The following is a 15,009-nucleotide window of genomic DNA, read 5'->3' as shown; positions in this document are numbered from 1 at the left end:
CCCAAGGTTGGTGACTTAAAAAAATAGAAATTTATTCTCTCAAGTTCTGGAGGCCAGAAGTCCTAAATCAATATCAGTGAACTGAAATCACAGAACTGCCAGGGCTATCCTCTCTCTGGTGGCTCTAAAAACTGTTCCTTGCCTTTCCAGGTTGTTAGCTGATTGTATTCCTTGGCTTTGTCCTTATCATTCCAGTCTCTGCCTCCAATGGTTACATCACCTTTTCCTCTTCTGTGTATAGACAAATCTCCTTCTATCTCCATCTCATAAGGATACATGTGATTGTACTGAGGGCCCACTCTGATAATCTAGGATACTTTCCCCATCTCAAAATCCTTAATCATATGTGTAAAGTCTTTGCCATATAAATTAACATTTACAAATGTAAATTCGTATTACAGAGGTTAGGATCTGATATCTTTGGGGGCCATTATTCTGCCTACTACAAAAACCATCTGTGCTTCAATTTATGCTTCTCTTCTTGGAGTGATGACTCCAATAAATAAATCACCAAAAGCAATTTGGGTCTAATACAGTTAACACTTTGTGTTAATATTTGGAATAACAAAAACTTTAAAAGGTTATACCATACTATAAATTATTTGGTAAGCTTTTTTTTTTTTTTTTTTTTTATTTGGTAAGCTTTTAAACTGTTTTGAAAAGATGTTTTCTCCAGACCTAGTTTTGCAAAATTGTTTATTAACATTTATTTCACCCCTGAATCAGTATATTTGCAACCTAAATTTCCCCAGGTAATCACCCTCAAGGAATATTTTATTCCCACTTTCTTTCCTGGTTCTCCTGAACATAGGAGAAATAAAATACAAAAGTTTATCCTTCATTAAGTATCTACTTAATGGAACAATTCCATTATGATCTACATTCAACATTAAGTAAGTGGATTATAAATCTGGGATTTTCCTAGATACCATCAGTCTGAAAATGCATTCCTATCACCTGCTACCACTGATAATTTATCTCTTGTTGGAACTGGCATGTAAGATTTGTGATCCTCTTTCTGTTACTATTCTGCAATAAGGAGAATGGAGAAGGGGTGGCTTAGAGACTCCATTAAAAAGGGTAGAAAGGAGTAAAGGACATAGATGAAGCAAGGACAAAGTTACGTCCCTAGTAGAAAGGCCAACATTAAATGTCAAAATAATCAAGGAAGGTCAGAAGTTGGTGGTTCACAGGACTGGCTCTAGGAGAGAGGCTAGAATGTGTGTATGACTAGAATGGCAGCATAGTTTCTGGGGTAGAATCAGATATATAGAAAAATCTAGTAGTCCTGACAGATGAAGCTATGACATGAGAGAAAAACTGAGGATCTTACAGAAATGAAGGAGAAAAAGACACCATGCCCTCCCCTTAAAAAGACCACAACTGTCAGGGCACCTGGGTGGCTCAGTCAGTTGAGCATATGACTCTTGATTTCAGGTCAGGTCATAATCTCAGGGTCCTGAGATCGAGCCCCACCTGGGGCTCCACACTTGGTGCAAAGTCAGCTTGAAGTTCTCTCTCTTCCTCTCCCTCTGCCCCTTCTCCAACTTGTGCCCGCATGTTCTCTCTAAATAAATAAATAAAATCTTAAACAAAAGAACAAACAACAAAAAACCCCACAACTGATAAGTGCTGGGATGACAGCAAAAGGTGCTCTCAAACTAAGAACGTTATCCACAAAATAAATGAGAATAGGAAAAAACAAGTCACATACACATAAAACTACTTTAAATAATTAGAAAATATACATCAAAATACTCCTGCTGTTGAAACTTTACCCCGCCCCCCCCAAAAAAATCATGGAACTGGAGAAAATGGTAAGAGAACACTCCAAACTTAATTATCTATCTTCAGACAGCTATTTTAGGATATAAAAAAGTACCTCGAATCAGAATGCAAACATTAAGAGGAAATATGAAAAAAAATAAAACAGGAAGAAATGAAGTGAGAATTAATTGAACTTAGCAAAGAAATAGAAGAAAATGACAAAAGTCGTATCATAGGTGAAGAATAAATTACAGTATGGGGTGAAGGTAGAACAGAGTCTACTAAAAATTATGAATAAGTAAAGGTGATTGAAGGAAAGCAGAAAAATAACTGAGAGCATGCAAATGAGATGAAGAAAAAAATAAAAGGCATCAGAAGAAAAGCAGTATCAGAGAAGTGGTTAAAATGGAAAACAAAGAATATTCAACATATATACAACTGGTGTCTCTGTAGAAAATTAAAACAACATAATAGAATTAATATGTAAAGCTATAACATAAAGTTTTCAGAAATAAAAGAAAATCTAAATCTTTGCATTGAAAACACACAGTGTGTACAGAAAATGGACTAGGAATGACCAACTCCAAGACATAATCTGGTAAAGAATATTAAACTTTATAGGTGAAGAAAACAATCCTCAGCACTTCCTCTTGAGGAATTAACCTACAAAGAGAAGAGAATTAGACTCGCATCAGGCTTCTCCAAAACAACATACAAAGTTAGACAATAGCCGCATATCAAGAAATATAAAAAAAGAAAATACTTTCACTGTCATTTAGACTAAATATTTCTTTTTTTTTTTTTTTTTAATTTATTTGAGACAGAGAGAATGAGAGAGAGAGAGCACATGAGAGGGGGGAGGGTCAGAGGGAGAAGCAGGCTCCCTGCCGAGCAGGGAGCCCGATGCAGGACTCGATCCAGGGACTCCAGGATCATGACCTGAGCCGAAGGCAGTCGCTTAACCAACTGAGCCACCCAGGCGCCCTAGGCTAAATATTTCTAACTTGTGTTGTGATTTTTTTGAACCCATGAGTTATTTAAAAATGTTTTGTTCAATTTCCAAGTTTGTAAAGAGTTTTTAAGTATCTTTTTAAAATTGATGTTAATTTATTATTGCAGTGGTCTCTGTTGATTTCAGTACTCTTAAGTTTATTGAGAGTTATTTGACAATCTAACATATGGTCCATCTTGGTGAATATTCCATGTGCACTTGACATAAATGTGTATTCTGCTGTTTCGGTATAGCATGCTCTATATATGTCACAGAACAAGTTGGTTGATAGTCTTGTTCTGGTCTTCTACCTTCTTGCCAATGTTCTTTCTTGCTCTATGATTTACTGAGAGAGAAATGTTGAAATATTTTATTATAATTATGAATTTAGATACTTCTTTCAATTTGAACAGTTTTTGTTTGTAGATTTTGAAGCTCGGTTATTGGGTGCATACAATTAGGATTGTTATATATTCTTGACAACTTGATCCTTTTAGTTTTATAAAATATCCTTCAATATCTCTGGAAATATTTCTTGTTTAAAGTTTATGTTGTTTCATACTTAATATAGCCACCTCAGTTTTCTTGATTAGTGTTTGTTGCATAGTTTACCTTCTTGAATCATTTTATTTATTTTTACCAATTTGCATCTTTATATTTAAAGTGCATTTCCTGTATACAATACATGTTTCTACAGTTCCTCCTAATTTCTATTTTTAGGGCTTACCACCACTGTTCTCATCTCTCTGCTTTTGCTTACTGAAATCTTCCCGAGTCAAATAAATTTGTTCCTGCAATTCACAAAAATGAGTAACAGGATTATCTGACCTTCGTCTCTTTTGAGTTTCTGGCCACAGGCTGAAAGAATGTCTAAACAAGGACATATGCCCTTTCCTTTCTGTTTTCATCTGTAAAGTCATAAAGTATTGGTATGTTCAAGTCTATGGAAGAATATGATCAGAATAAGGTTTGTGTCTTTCTTGTACATATTCCCTGAAGTGGGGGAAGGGGGATGTTGGCCCAAGAAGTGGCCAACACTTCGCTTCCTTCTGACATTTTCCTACTCGGTAACGTAAAGCTTAGCAGCCACTTTATATAAGATGCTACAGGCGGCAGTTTAATGAGCTGCTTCGCTAAAGCCTAACAAGTTTCTCAGTTTTCTAATTTAGGATTTTCCAGTTTAATTTCTCAAAATAAGATTAGCTTTAGCCACAGATACCATTGGTTTAAACAATATAGAATATATTCCTTCTCCTGAAAAGTCTGGAGGTTCACAGAGGAGGGCTGGTTTGGTAATTTTTGTTCCACAAAACCTTCAAGAATTTTGGCCCCTTCCAGTTCATCAGTCTGCTATCCCGAAGGTGTGGCCCTTCATTTCTAGGTCTCAGAGCGTTCCAGGCAATAGAACGGATAAAGGAGCAAAAAAGAAGAGGACAAGGGCATGTTCCAGGTCTTTTTTGTTTGTTTGTCTGTTTGTTTAAGAGTGAGACCATGCACATAAAGGGGGGAAGGGGCAAAGGGAGAGGGAGAATCCTAAGCAGGCTCCACGCTCAGTGCGGGAGGGAGCAGGGCTCAATCTCACGACCCTGAGATCATGACTTGAGCTGAAATCAAGAGTCAGATGCTTAACTGATTCAGCCACCCAGGCACGCCCCAGATGTTTTTAACAAAGCTTCCTAAAATCTACTAGATGACGAAAATTCATCTTCTTCCTAGAGAAGCTATTAAATGCCTTTTTTCCTTAGAGGGCCATGTACCCTAAAATGAAGGCAGGGCTTTACTGTTCTATTTTACCTTTTACTGCCTTACCCAAGCCCAAAGTTGGCCTGTATCCAATGCTTCTTTGGCCTTCATTGTTTAACTTTTCAACTAATTGTCAATTAATTTCACGTAAAATATTGGGTGTAAGGCTTTTTTTGAAAATGTGACAGATCTGGAAACAGTTGGTCATAAGCTACATGGAAATAATCAGCTGGAGCTGAAAACAGCCTCCTTTTCTAAAGGACATCAGCACTGTGCAGGTAGTAAGGTTGCTATCAAGCCATATTCTTAACTCTCACCAGTTTCCGGACCTGCAGGGATTTGTTGATACTTCCCCCGCTGTACACATCTCCCCCAGGGCTGCCCATTACCTTACACTGAGGAGAGCCACTCCGTAAAGATCTTGACTTACTATAAGCAACTTTAAACGCTGAAGCTGGTTATAATTTAGTTTTTTAATATGCCCAAATTTGCTTAATCTTAACTTTTACTAAAACATATTTAGATTGTTCCTAAATTTTTATTACATATAATCTTGTACATGCTTTTATATAGTATGTATTTATTCTTTTTATTTTTTCTATGTACTATTATATAACACACACAGAGTAGTTATCTCATGAGTCGTGTCATTAAATCCAATTAGATAATCCAGGTAAGACACTTAGGAGAGTGTATGCTAAATAAAGGAAGAACTGAATGATCAAGTCTCAGAAATTACAGAAACTATGACATCGCTAGATATCTATGGTGGAATAATCATATTTACTTGTTTCCAAGCTGTGCATTTTTTCATAATTTAACACCTCTAAAATGGAGTCTCACAATCATGGTTGGACAGAGGTATTTTTAAAGTAGATGACCTTGTCTGAGCGTGTGAGAACTTGGCTGTGATGTTAATATTGTCCTCACTACAGTTAAGTAATGAGCATGGTTGGCACCACCACACATGTTTGGTTTAATAACATTTAAAATTATCTTGATTATACTATGAATTGTTATTTATTTAAAATTTACTGTGTATGCAAAAAAAGACGGGAAAGCAGCAGCAGTGCATAAATTTTGTATTAGTGAAGTTAGTTATTCATTGTTGAAGAAACCACCGTAAGCTCCACATTTGCTGAATGGATATCAGTAGCTGGAAAGAAAATATCTGAGACTAAAAGGGCTCCATCAATTACCCTCTTTATAGCCCAGACACTCAAGAACACTGAGAACTCTGAGCCAAAAAGTGATTTACAAGAGGGTTCTGAGTCAAAAGTGGTTCATAAAATGAAAATGATTTAAGTATACCTTAGTCAATTTGTTTTACTTAAAGTTTTCTTTGTAAGTGCAAGAATGATATGTGACAAAAATATATTTGTAAGTACATGTAAAGGAGCTCATTTACCAAATCTAGAAAATTCTAAGTGGAAAGAAAGCATTAGCTGTGAATTCGGTGCCTGTTTAAAAGTGATGCATGCAGTAATGGTATATCTTTCGTGGCTGGCATCTTAGACTGAAGAAATCTAGAAATGGACAATTTTCTTAGCACTCCAGTGATTTTAGGTCCTGATGTACTTTTAATCGAGATTCAAATTCCAAGAAGGGCACTAACCTGCCTTATTTAAGTCACATGCTAATTCTTTGCTCTTGGAAAGGGTGGGTACTCTGGTAGTTTCAACAAGATTTAATCCAATGAAAATGGGGTAGATTCCCAAAGGAATATCAGAATTTTATTTATATTTTATTTATATTTATTATTTATATTTAATAAAATGCATTATTAATGTTTGTAACTACAATACTGACAGGATGTTTAAAAGAACTGAAGCAATTTAAATTAACCGAGAGTTCCGAGAATATTCATCTCTCAAACTCTTCATCAGCACTGGATATGACCAAACTTTTCTCAATCTGATGAAATCAAAAAGATATTTTGCAGTTGTTTTCATTTGCATTCCACTGCTTCAGAGTTAAGGTAAGCATCCTTTACATGTTTTTGGTTATTTGCATTTTCTCTTTTGCAGATGTTAAAAATTTTGCCTATTTTGCTATTGTGTTTTGTCACTTCCTTACAGACATGATGGAATATTCTGTTTACTTATTTTCTCTTCTATGTTGTCACATATATATTTTTAGTCCATTACTTTATTTTTAACTTTGCTTACATGGTGCTTTTTCACACAGATAATTGCAATTGTGTATTGTCAAGCATATAGATCTCCCAACCTGTAAAGGAAAGGCAGTTAAGCTCAGCAGAATAAGTTCTTCTGAAAGCAGCCAGTATAATTAGGTTTAGGGCAGCTAGAGAATGGAGGCAGATACTCCAATATGCGGAGGAGCTAATTCACTGGGCTGAGTCAGAGATTTCACCTAAGACTTCATCAGAGGAACTGGTCCCCTCCAAGACTCAATCTTCAGTTCTGTCCTCCCTTAGGCTTTGTTGGAGATAACAGTTCACAGAAGACATTTTCCACTGGGTCATTATTGATCCTTGGGGACCCCAAAATTTTAAGAACATGTGAATCCCATCAAGATTAAACAATCCATGTGCACTTGCAAATACCCTTATCTCATATTGACTTTACTCCATGATTTCCGTGACATCTTTGGAAAAAGAGGATCATAAATATGCGGAATATTGGCCTTTAAGAAATCTCGATTTTTTTTTTCTTTTTGTGCTAAATTTCTACCTCAGCAGTAAAGTGGTAATTATATAAATGTAATATTTATGCCAAGTACTATTTATTAAATATTCAAAAATAGTAACAGAGATGGAAACTGTGTACATAAAACTTTGTAATGCAGAAAATAAGACCAGTATTCATTCAACCAAGTATTTTGACCCAATAATTGAAAATATTAATTTTTAATACACCCTGAATTTATTTTTGTACTTTATAGTTGGTTTGTTTAATCTATAAACAACATTAAGAAAATTCTTAACTTCAGAAATATGATGTAGAAGGGTTTATTTCCATTCATACAATATAAAAATTTCTCTTTATCCTCTATGGTTCAAGAAGAGGGTCTGTTTGCAAGCACGTATTATAAAACTTGGTAAAGTTATGGAACCAAAGACTTGAAAAGATGCAGAAGAGAGGGAATCACGCTGAACCAAATGTATAAGGCATAGCCATCCGCAGTATCAATCTCATCACAAGGTCATGGAATGTTTGCAGAAAACAATTCCAAGTTCACACAATAATCCATTTTAAGTACTGTTGAATAAGATTTGTGTGGTACTGGAAACCCCAAATACTATTATTTTTGAAAAGCAATTAATATAAGTCAGTGGTATTACATGGGTATCAACAGAGTAACTCATTAATATAAATGCTTTTCCCCAGTTATGGGAAGGCATGTTGATTATTCTTAAGCAGGGGAAATTAAAATAACTCTAATATCTTGGGCCTTGACATTTTGCTTAGTAAGCAAGAGATATTTTAAACTAATCCAAGAGATTGGTTGGCTCAATGCCATTATTAGCTCAGATCCTGGGTTGCTGAAGGGAAAAGTTGGTCCTAAGAAAAATTCATCCTTCCTGGAACAGTAAATGTAGTTGATGCAGGTACCATTTAAATTCCCAGAAACAGAAAAATTAAGCCAATATATCTGATAATGAAATTCCAACATGTCCAACAAATATTTTTGGAAGCTCTGTAAAATGCCTCATACACAGATCTAAGTAATAAAAAAGGTTTTGCATTATGCTGAATTGGAGCTTAAATAATTGTTATTAAACTAACTCTATAAATTAAATCTATGGCCAATACTCGTTCATTCAAAGACTAAGATTTGAAGATTAGTCCAGATCCTTGTTAGCCCTGAGACCAGTGGTCTGTCTACAACGACATCATCATTTGAAAGTTGACTTTCACTCCTGCTCAAAAAAAATTATTTTTTTATATTTTGTTCTACATTCTAACATTAGTTAAATCACTAGATAACGCATAATTTGTCTTGCTTTTTTTGAAAAGGTGACTTTATACGAGTAACATACAAAATAAAGTGGATACAGTCTTGGCCAACTGGTGCATTTCACAGTTAAAGTCTGAAAGGTTAACAAGTTCTATACGTGAAAAGATGACTTTAAAAACTGACCTAAAGACACAAAGATAGTAATACAAATGTTTTAGAGAAACATCTCAAAAACACCTTCCTCATGGAACAAATTAGCTTTAGACTAGCACTGTCCTTTAGAACATTCTGAGACAATGGAAATGTTCTATGTCTGCACTGTACAAAAGGGTACCTGCTAGCCATTGAGCACTTGAAATGCAACCAGTCCAAGGAGAAACTGAATTTTGTTTTATTTAATCTTAATACATTTAGATAGTCTCATGTGACTAGCAGCTACCGTGTTGGACATCATAGCTCGAAGCTGTAGACTACGTATTCAAATAGCCAAAGAGCCACTGATTATTTGGTAAATATAAAAAAGGAGAAACAATGAAATTAACTGAAGCAACTCAGCTCCTCTGGGTCAGAATGAATAAAGATACCGCATTAAGTGATCCCAAAATGGACAACTAGTTGGTCATTTTATGTCTTACCTGTGGATGTTTTTGATGTCAAACGTTCTGCTAATGAATAATCCAGTCTCATTATTAAATGTGATAAACTACTGTCTATAAAAGTGATTATATTCACTTCTTACTTTTTCAAACAAAATAATATGTTAATTATCTTAGACGGAAGTGTTTATTTATAAGGTTACCACCATCAACATGGTACATATAGGCATGCCTGGTCATGTGTCTGGTTTGGAGATGAGTTTCCCAGAAGTACTTTCAGACATTTCCTTGCTATTATGCAATTTTTTTGTTAACATAAAAGAAATAGAAAACACTTTCATAATTTGTACTTTGTTACAAATATAGTAACTCACATATATTTATTTGATTATAAAACTTGCATGTTTAAAAAACATCCAAGCCATTCGGCATAAAAAATAAAGTTTAAAGAAATACCTAACCATTTTATCACCTAGAAATAATCATTATTAAATTTTCAGTGACCTGCATTCCAGGCATTTCTGTATTCATACAGATACATGGCAGTACAGATATCTTGATTGAGACCAAAATAATATTAAAATGGAACAGTATTTATTTCTTTTATTTTCAAAATTATTACATGCTGTTTTATTTTAATTTAAAAAAAAAAGAAAGAAACAAAATGGATTGTTGAATGTTTGGTAATTGTTTCTTCATCAAAAAAGATACCATGACCTAAAATGTCTTTCTAAACTAAATTTTGTTTGTTTTTGTTTGTATTATGTTATGAAGATTTATATCATTTATACTCTATTCTGTAACTCTTTCAATTCCTAATAAACCTCTCAAACTCCATAAACCCAACAACCAGCTCTCCAGGAACTGAAAACCTGCTCCTCCCACAATCTTGTCCATCTTGGTTATGGGCAACTCTATAAATCCAGTTGCTCAGCCCATGAAACTTGGAGTCTTTCTGAGCCCTCTCTTTCTCCCTCAGTGCACATCCAGACTATAAACAAATCTTGTGGGCTCCACCTTCTAAACATGTCCAGAACCTGCCCACCTTCACCACTGTCATTCTGGTGCAAGTCATCATCAGCCTTACCTGGACCTTTGCAATAGCCTCCTTAACCATCTCCCGATTTGGCCCTTGCGCCCCTCAGTCACTTCTCAACACAGCAGTGGGAATGATCCTTTTATAAAAACAACACAGTTCTGGGGTGCCTGGGTGGCCCAGTCTGTTAAGCAACCAACTCTTGGTTTCTGCTCAGGTCCTGATCTTAGGGTTGTGAGATCAAGCCCCCATGGGGCTTAGTGCTCAGTGCAGAGTCTGCTTGAGATTCTTTCTCCCTCTCTCTGCCCCTCCCACTTGTGCTCTTTCTCTCTCTCTCTCTCTCTCTCTCTAAAATAAATAAATAAATAAATCTTTTAAAAAAACCACACACCTAGTTCTGTCAACTCTTTGAGGGAAACTCTTAAAAGTTTAACCACAGCCTTCAAGGCCCTGCACAATCTCACCCTGTTATTTCACCTCATCTCTTACTAAAGTGGCCTCCTCACATAGACCGGGCACCTACCTCATGGCTCCCCTACTTGATGTTTCCTCTGCCTACAATCATCTTGCTTCAAGATCTCTGAGTGGCTCACTCCCTCTCATTAAGCAGGCTTTCCTGGGATGCCACCTTCTCGAGGTGGCCTTTCCTCTCACCCTATTTAAATTTCAACCCTCCCTCCAAACGTTCTCTCCACCTCTTCTGGTTTATTTTTCTCCATAGCATTTATCACCAATAACATATTACACATTTTACTTATTTCTTTCTTTTCCCTTCCCCATTAGAATGTAAACTCCACGGGGTGCCTGGGTGGCTCAGTCGTTAAGCGTCTCCCTTCAGCTCAGGTCATGGTCCCAGGGTTCTGGGATTGAGCCCCACATCGGGCTCCCTGCTCAGCGGGAAGCCTGCTTCTCCCTCTCCCACTCACCCTGCTTGTGTTCCCTCTCTCGCTGTGTCTCTCTCTGTCAAATAAATAAATAAAACCTTTAAAAAAAAAAAAAAGAATGTAAACTCCACAAGGACAGGGAAATTTGCCTGTTTTGTTCACTGTTTTTACCTTCAGTACCTAGAACAGTAGCTGTCGCATTAGGTGCTTGATATCTGTTTAAAGAAAAACAAATACTGGGGCGCCTGGGTGGCTCAGTCGGTTAAGCGTCTGCCTTCTGCAGGGTCCTGGGATCGAGCCCTGCATGGGTCTCCCTGCTCAGTGGGGAATCTGCTTCTCCTCTCCCTCTGCTGCTCCCCCTGCTTGTGCTCTCTCTCTTTCTGTCAAATAAATAAATAAAATCTTTAAAAAATAAAAAGTGAATAATTGCTATTAATTTATTTGTATTTTTGTTAATGGTTATTTATATAATTTCTGTATATGTAAATTCACCAATCAACCCTAACACTATTGCTTCTACTTTCTTGAGCTCTTTATTGTGAATTGCTTTTTTTGGTCTAGTTAGATTCTGCATTTGTTTTCTATTACTGAGTAATGAATTACCACAAACTTCATTGCTAAACATAACACTCATTCTTGAGTCAGAGTTCCGTAGATCAGAAGACAGGCACAGAGTAACGGTTCTGTGCCCAGGGTAGCACAGAGTTGAAATAAAGATGTCAGACAGGTTGAGGTCTCATCTGGAGGCTCTGAACCGTCCTCCAAGCCATTCTAAGTGTTGGCTGGATTCATATACATACAGTTGTAGGACTTAGTTCCCTGTTTACTTGCTGAATATCAGCTGGAGGCTGCTTGCCTTCCTTGCCACGTGGCCCCCTCCATCTGCAAACCAGCAATGTTGCACTAAATTCTTTTCATGCTACACATATCTGACTTTTTAAATTCTGCAGTCAGTTTGAAAATGCTCTGTTCTTAAAGGTTCATGTGATCAGGTCTGGCCTACCTGGATGATTTCCCCCTTTTAAGACCAACTGATTTGGAAACTTACTTATGTCTGCAAAAGCTCTTTGAGGTAGTATCTAGACTGTGTTTAATTGAATAACTGGGAGCAGGTGTGTGCCTAGCAGAGGCTGGGAATTCTGGGAGCCATCTTAGAATTCTACCTACCACAGGTTTCAATAATAAGATTCTTTCCTTCTCACAAGAAGGGTTTGGAAGATCTGTATCCGGGCACTGCTGCAAGCTTGAGAAACTTGTCTTAGAGCTGGGTAAACAATTATTGTTTTACAATATTTTTTACAAGAAAGCTGTAAACGTCTCCCCTCTAGGTAGTACACTGCTCTTTTTCCTGCCCGTTTCCCAATTGTCTTCTGATTCACTGGATTTAATCTTTCAGTCATTGGGTTTTCTTTCAAGAAGGAATGGATCCTGAATGCCATATTCCTGGAGGTTTTAAAGCATGTTTGAAAAACACTTGCTCATTGAACGGAAAAAAATGGCTGGACATGATATTCTTTCTGTCCAGACTTGGTAAAGATGATCTGTTATCTCCTCATACTGGCTTCCACTGGAAAGCAGCTTGGTCTCTCCTTTCAAGCCTGAAAAATTATTTATCTTTGAGTTTCAAACTTAAACACATCTCAATATTTCCATCTTTTATATAAACTTTTAAGAAATGAATTCAGGTCCTATACCAAAGAATTTTTTATATCTTCAACTATATTTTATTTTAGAGGTTTTCTACTTAAAAAAAAAATTATCCTTCAGAATTTTTTATATCTTCAACTATATTTTATTTTAGAGGTTTTCTACTTAAAAAAAAAATTATCCTTCAGAAGCGTATTTGTCTACTTTTGTTTTCAAGATCTTCAAGCTTTTCCTTAGGTCATTAATTGGATTTTTCCTTTCTGTTTTCTCTTCTTTTCCTCGAATTCAGGATGATTCTCTAGAATACTGAGCCCAGGTGGTATTTCTCTGTCTCTGCTAGGATGCAGCGATGGTAAGCATGAACTTCTGCATTTAAGTATTTTTTACTGGTTTTATGTGTGAAAACCCATTCCACTTAGGAGTAGAATGAGTCACATGATATGCATATGCTCAATTTCATAAACAATGTCAAATGATTTTCCAATATGGTTTTACCAACATACACTTACACCTACAATGTTTGAAAATTGCTGTCACTCCACACACTTGCCGACACTTAGAATTGCCACTCTTTTTATTTCTAGCCATCTGGTGGGTGTGTGGTAAACTCATTTGCAGATTTAAGTTTTATTTTTCTGATTTGGAAGGAATGATGTCGGACATTATTCTAAACTATCTGTTGTCAACCTGGCATTACTACCAAGATATTTTCTGCATCACAGAGAAGCCAGATTACATTTCCAAGAACTTCCTGTTTGCTTGATTCTGGGTTAGAGTCTGACATTGAGAGGCAGTTCTAAGAAGGGAAGGAAAGGTTATATTGTCTAGAAGAGGTTGTAGCCAGACTGACAGGTATGTATTGTCAGCAGGTTCTTGAGCACCACTTGCTTTGCTGATGCAGCCTGAGAGATGGTGGGAGCGTCTCTGAGCTTTGCTCCCCTGCCAATGTTTACATGTTTGTGGAAGTTTCTAATTCTCTGTACTAAAGCCCTTCATACCTAAAATACATAATGTGGCTTCTGTTTTCCTATGCAGAGACTTGCTGGTACCAATAGCCTTTCACATGTTTATTGATCCTTGAGATTCTTTTGTGAAGTGCTTGTTCACGTCTCTTGCTTTTTTCCCATGGTGGACAGTCTGTCTTCTTATTATTAATTGGTAGGAGACTTTTATATTATTTTTAGATGGTGTTATAGATGATATAAATACTTCTCCCACTCCATGGCTTGCTTTTTTACTTTCCTACATGCTGTATTTTGATAAAGAGTACTTAATTTTGAAGTAGTTTAACAAATTTATGATTAAAACTTTTATGTTTTATTTTTAAAAAGCTATTTTCTAATCAGTAGTCATGAAGATATTCTCCTATGTTATCCTTATTTTTCCTTTCACATTTATGTCTAAAAGCTAAAAATCTATCTGGAAAAAAATTTTTTAATAAGACATGATGAAGAAATCCCTTTTTCCCCACATATAGCTATGCAATTGACTTAACACTTTTTATCAAAAAGACCATTGTTTCTCCCATTTCTCTAAAGTGCTAACTTTTGCATAAATTGAGTGTCTATATTTATGTGGGTCTCTTTCTGGGTTGTATATTCTACTATTTTGATCTATTTGTCTATTTTTCAGTCATGTTTTTCTAGAAGCCTTTCCTGAATCCCTCAAGCAGGGCTAAGGACTCTCTTCTCTAGGCTATAGATATTGTACAAAATCTCTATAATTACTGCCTGTATATTACTCTATAGCCTTAAAATTATTTAGGCATCATTCCCATCTCCCCAATAAGAGGACAGAGATCCATATTAATCATCTTAAATAATCAACATTTAGGGCAAATGCCTCTTATATATGCTTATTTATAGAAACAGAGAGTTGACATTTTAGCTTGGTATAATATTGGTTTATATTATTTTCCTCTAAGTCATTTCTAGAGACTTCTTTTGATGATTTTAAAGAACTCAGGGACACATTTCAGAGCAGCATTAAAAATAGATGGGGATTCTATGGGGAAATGGCTCTGCCCTGGTGCCTTGGTGATCTTATGTGACTTCCATAGGCCCTGTGGCCAACCTTGACCATAGTCTAACCCAAGTCTCATTGGAAAGTCCTGCAGCTCCTTGTAGAGCCAGGAGAGGTAAGCCTTGTAAGAAATGTCCACAAGGCAGTTTCTCATCCCAGTCTTAGGGGAAGAGTACCACAAATCCGATTCCCATCCATCTCCCTCGCTTCAGTGGAGCACAGGACCTTCTAACTCACCTCATCCATTGGAGTACAGCTTCAGGCTTCTACGTAAGTTTATAAAACCGTTCAGTTGTGGTTTAGAAGCTGATCCTCAATGAAGGAGTAACCCTTCACCTGTGTCATCTGTCATCTGACCCTTCTGGTTTAGTGTCATAACATGGGGCTAGGGATGTGAGGATC

The sequence above is a fragment of the Phoca vitulina genome, unplaced genomic scaffold (assembly GCF_004348235.1).
Source record: "Phoca vitulina isolate PV1807 unplaced genomic scaffold, GSC_HSeal_1.0 scaffold23, whole genome shotgun sequence".
NCBI lineage: Eukaryota > Metazoa > Chordata > Mammalia > Carnivora > Phocidae > Phoca > Phoca vitulina.
The sequence above is the reverse complement of the archived record's forward strand: the minus strand, read 5'-3'. Positions refer to the sequence as shown.